The sequence below is a fragment of the Triticum dicoccoides genome, chromosome 6A, assembly GCF_002162155.2.
Source record: "Triticum dicoccoides isolate Atlit2015 ecotype Zavitan chromosome 6A, WEW_v2.0, whole genome shotgun sequence".
Taxonomy (NCBI): Eukaryota; Viridiplantae; Streptophyta; class Magnoliopsida; order Poales; family Poaceae; genus Triticum; species Triticum dicoccoides.
Window position 1 is genome coordinate 168,049,297 of NC_041390.1, and position 5,790 is coordinate 168,055,086.

A 5,790-nucleotide genomic window follows, 5' to 3' on the forward strand; every position below is an offset into this window, starting at 1 on the left:
TAGGATTTTTGTAACTTAGGCGAGTGCTTGGACTGCAGCTAAGCCCCCGAGTGAAAGTCTGGCTTACCACTCGGTAGGATTTTGATAACTTAGGTGAGTGCTTGGACTGCAGCTAAGCCCCCGAGTGAGAGGTTTGCTCTTCACTCGGTAGGGTTTTTACAAACTTAGGCGAGTCCTTGGACTGCAGCTAAGCCTCCGAGTGAGAGGTTTGCTCTTCACTCAGTAGGATTTTTTACAACTTAGGCGAGCACAGGGCTGCAGCTAAGCCCCCGAGTGGAAGTCTGGCTTACCGCTCGGTAGGATTTTGATAACTTAGGCGAAATGGATTCGCAGCTAAGCCTTCGAGTGGGAGTCTGGCTCACCACTCGGTAGGATTTTTACAAACTTAGGCGAAACGGATTCGCGGCTAAGTCACCCACTGAGGGGGAATTTTATTGGACAAAAATAAAAAGTGACAAAAATTATGGAGGAACTATGACACTATTATTTTGAGGTCCATGAACTACAGAAGTACTTTATTGCAACTCATCCGAGTGATAAAACTTAAGTATAAAATGGGCGGAGTAGTTCCGCGTTCCAAGCTCGGGGCTCGTCGATATTATGCTCGACGTTGTAAAGACGGTACGCCCCGTTGTGGAGAACCTTGGTGACGATGAAGGGACCTTCCCAAGAAGGAGCAAGCTTGTGTGGTTTGTGCTGATCCACTCGGAGAACTAAATCTCCTTCCTGGAAGGCTCGACCTCTCACATTTCTGGCGTGGAAACGACGCAAATCTTGTTGGTAGAAGGTCGACCGGATCAGAGCCATCTCCCTTTCTTCCTCTAAAAGGTCGACTGCGTCCTGCCGCGCTTGTTCAGCCTCTGCTTCGTTGTAGATTTCAACTCGAGGAGCATTGTGGAGAAGATCACTTGGCAAGACTGCTTCAGCTCCGTAGACCAAGAAGAATGGAGTTCTTCCGGTCGACCGATTAGGTGTGGTCCGCAGCCCCCAAAGCACTGAGGGAAGTTCGTCGACCCAAGCTCCAGCTGCGTGTTTGAGATCACGCATCAGTCGGGGCTTCAAACCCTTAAGAATCAGTCCATTAGCTCGCTCTGCTTGTCCATTCGACTGCGGATGGGCGACTGAAGCGTAGTCGACCCGTGTGCCTTGGGAGTTACAGAAATCTCTGAATTCCTCCGAGTCAAAGTTCGACCCATTATCCGTAATGATGCTGTGCGGGACTCCATATCTGAATATTAGTTCCCTGATGAAGCTAACAGCAGTACCGGTGTCAAGGTTCTTGATTGGTTTAGCCTCGATCCACTTGGTGAACTTGTCAACTGCCACCAGTACATGCGTGAAGCCGCTTCGTCCTGTTCTCAAAGGACCGACCATGTCCAATCCCCATACTGCGAAAGGCCAGACGAGTGGGATGGTCTTCAGAGCCGATGCAGGCTTGTGCGACATATTCGAGTAGAACTGACGTCCCTCGCACTTATCCACTATCTCTTTTGCCATCTCATTCGCCTTTGGCCAGTAAAATCCGGCTCGGTATGCTTTGGCCACGATGGTCCGAGAGGACGCATGATGACCACAGGTTCCCGAGTGGATATCATTGAGGATGAGTCGACCTTCTTCTGGTGTTATGCACTTCTGACCAACTCCAGTCGCGCTTTCTCTGTATAATTGTCCTTTGATTACGGTAAAGGCCTTAGATCGATGGACGATCTATCGAGCCTCTTCCTCATCCTCCGGAAGCTCTTTTCTCAGGATATACGCGACATATGGAACTGTCCAGTTGGGAATGACCACCAAGACCTCCATGATCAAGTCGACCACCGCTGGGACTTCAACCTCAGTCGGATCTGTGGCACTCTTGGGATGTGGAGTTTCTTCGGTGAAAGGATCTTCTTTGACTGACGGAGTGTGTATATGCTCCAAGAACACACCACTCGGAATGGCTTCTCTCTTGGAACCTATCTTTGCTAGATCATCAGCTGCTTGATTTTTCAGTCGGGGTATATGATGGAGCTCCAACCCCTCGAACTTCTTTTCCAGCTTCCTCACTGCACTGCAGTATCCAGTCATGGCTGGGCTTCTCACGTCCCACTCTTTCATCACCTGGTTGACCACTAAATCCGAGTCGCCATAGACCATCAGGCGACGGACGCCGAGTGAAATGGCCATGCGCAACCCATATAAGAGGGCCTCATATTCTGCCTCATTGTTGGAGGAATCAAAGTGAATCTGGAGCACATATCTGAGCTTATCTCCTCTGGGGGAAACCAGGACAACCCCAGCACCGGAACCATTCAACATCTTAGAGCCATCAAAGAACATGGTCCAATGCTCCGAGTGAACTTCAGTCGGCTGCTGCTGTTCAATCCACTCGGCGAGGAAATCTGCTATTGCCTGGGACTTAATGGCTTTCTTTGCCTCAAACTTGATATCAAGGGGAAGAAGTTCAATCGCCCATTTGGCCACTCGACCAGTTGCATCTCTGTTGTGCAAAATCTCTGATAGTGGAGCGTCGCTGACGACTGTGATGGAATGATCAGAAAAATAATGAGCAACCTTCTTTGTGGTCATGTATATTCCATACACAAGCTTCTGATAATGAGGATATCTCTGCTTGGATGGAGTCAAGACTTCAGACAAATAATACACTGGGCGCTGAACTTTGAGAGTTGTTCCTTCTTCTTCCCGCTCGACCGTAAGCACAGTACTGACGACTTGTCCTGTGGCTGCGATATAGAGCAACAGAGGCTCTTTGCTGATTGGAGCAGCAAGCACCGGCTGGGTGGAGAGCAGAGCTTTTAGCTCGGCAAACGCTGCATCAGCTTCTCGAGTCCACTCGAACTTGTCTGTCTTCTTCATCAGTCGGTAAAGAGGCAATGCCTTTTCACCGAGTCGTGAGATGAATCGACTTAGTGCGGCCAAGCATCCAGTAAGCTTCTGGACATCGTGCACTCGCACAGGGCGTTTCATTCGGAGAATAGTGCCAATCTTCTCTGGATTAGCGTCGATTCCCCGTTCGGAAACGAGAAAACCGAGTAACTTGCCACCAAGAACTCCAAATGTGCACTTTGATGGATTGAGCTTGATATCATATCTTCTAAGGTTGGCAAATGTTTCCGCAAGATCAGCGAGCAGGTCGGAACCTTTTCGTGACTTGACAACGATATCATCCATATATGCTTCCACATTCCGACTGATTTGAGTGAGTAGACACTTCTAAATCATTCGCATAAATGTGGCTCCGGCATTCTTGAGGCCGAATGGCATGGTGATATAGCAGAAGCACCCGAATGGAGTGATGAAAGCTGTTTTTACCTCGTCGGGTCCGTACAGACGGATCTGGTGGTACCCGGAGTAGGCATCTAGAAAAGACAATCTCTCACATCCCGCGGTCGAGTCAACAATTTGATCTATGCGAGGGAGAGGAAAATGATCTTTCGGGCAGGCCCGGTTGATGTGTTTGAAATCAATGCACATTCGGAGCGACTTGTCCTTCTTAGGAACCATGACGACATTAGCGAGCCACTCGGAGTGGTATATCTCTCGGATAAATCCTGCCGCCAACAGTCGAGCCACTTCCTCACCAATGGCTTTTCTCTTCTGGACGGCGGACCGCCGAAGATGCTCTTTGACTGGTTTTGCAGATGAGTCGACTCTTAGGCGATGCTCAGCCAGTCCCCTGGGAACACCTGGCATGTCAGCGGGCTTCCATGCAAAAATGTCCCAGTTCTCACGGAGGAACTGGATGAGCGCTTCTTCCTATTTTGGGTCGAGTGTTGTGGAGATGCGGGTCGGAGCTGCATCGGGGTCGGTCGGGTGAATGTGAACAGGCTTCGTCTCACCGGACGACTGAAATGCAGACTCTATGGCGGGTTTCTTGGATCGCAGCAAGTCACTCGGATCTGCGTTTTGCTTGTATTCCTCAAACTCGACCGCTGTCACCTGGGAATCGGCAATCTTTGAGCCCTTCTGAAAGCACTCTTCTGCCTTTTTCCGATCACCGGTGACAGCGATCACTCCTTTGGGGCCGGGCATCTTCAATTTGAGGTACACGTAACATGGTCGAGCCATGAACCGTGCGTAAGCTGGTCTCCCCAAAATGGCATGATATGCACTCTGAAAATCCACGACCTCAAACGTCAACTTTTCTTTGCGAAAATGTTTCGAATCACCAAACACCACGTCCAAAGCTATTTGGCCGAGTGACTCGGCTTTCTTCCCTGGTATAACTCCATGAAAGCTCATGTTACTAGTGCTCAGTCGGGACATCGGAATGCCCATTCCTTTCAGTGTGTCTGCATACAATAAATTCAGCCCGCTTCCACCGTCCATCAGCACTTTTGTCAGTCGAGTGCCTTCGACAACTGGATCGACCACCAAAGCTTGCCTCCCAGGGGTGGCAATATGAGTCGGGTGATCAGATTGGTCGAATGTGATGGGTATTTGAGACCATTTCAGATAATTTGCTTTTGCTGGGGCAACCATGTTCACCTCTCGGTTAATGACTTTCAATCGACTCTTGCTTTCCACATCTGCAAAGATCATCAGAGTGGAGTTGATATGCGGATATCCTCCCTCACTGTCCTCCTTGTCTTCGACCTTGTCCGACTCCTTCTCCTTGTCCTTAGACTGTTTTCCCTGAAATTGTTGGATCAGGAGTCGACATTGGCGAGTGGTATGCTTCGGGTAGATGATATTCCCCTCTTCGTCTTTCTTCGTGTGGATGTGACATGGCATATCCATTACGTCGTTCCCTTCTTTATCCTTTACCTTCTTGGGGTTCCAGGATCCTTTTGGTTTCCCCTTAAACTTTCCCTGAGTCACGGCCAGAGCCTCTCCAGGAGCTGCCGGTTCAGCCTTCCGCTTCTGTTTCCGACTGGTGTTTCCTTTTTCCGACTGACTCGGCTTGTGCTTGCCGCTTCGGAGTCGGTCTTCTTCTTCGCCGTTGGCGTACTTGGTAGCAATCTCCATCATCCGACTCAAGGTCATGTCACCGGTTCGACCAAACTTCAAACTCAGTTCTCTATTCTTGACGCCATCTTTGAAGGCGCAGACTGCCTGATGATCAGACACATTCTCCACAGTGTGGTGCAAAGTGATCCATCTTTGAATATACTCTCTGAGAGTCTCATTGGTCTTCTGCACGCAGACTTGCAACTCTGTCAGTCCAGCTGGTCGCTTGCAAGTTCCTTCAAACGTTCTGATGAACACTCGGGACAAATCTTCCCAAGTGTAAATGCTGCTAGGCGGTAATTGAGTTAACCATGCCCTGGCAGAACCTTCCAGCATGAGGGGCAAATGCTTCATGGCCACCTCGTCGTTCCCACCACCAATCTGAACTGCCACTCGGTAGTCCTCAAGCCAAGTTTCAGGCTTAGACTCACCAGTGAACTTGCTGACTCCTGTTGCCAACCTGAAATTGGGAGGGATAACTGCGGCTCTGATAGCTCTGTTGAAACATTCAGGACCAGAAACATGCACTCGACTGCTTGTGGGCGCGTCTCTGTCGAGTCCGCCTCGATGGGCTCTGTTCCGGTCGACCAAACCTTGCACGATAATGGATCGCGCGTCGAAGCCTGGTTCTCTGGGGTCGACTGGAACCCTTCGCCCTGTACTGTACTGACGCCTGTCATCTTGCTGCCGAGGAGCGTAAGACCCACCCCTCGGAGGGGAATTGGGCACTCGACGCCTATCATCTCGGTCGAGTCGGTCGCCATATTGATCTCGCCGATTCTCGCGCCCTTTGATGGGGTTATGTACCTAGGGTAGGGTCATGGACCTGATCCAAGTAAC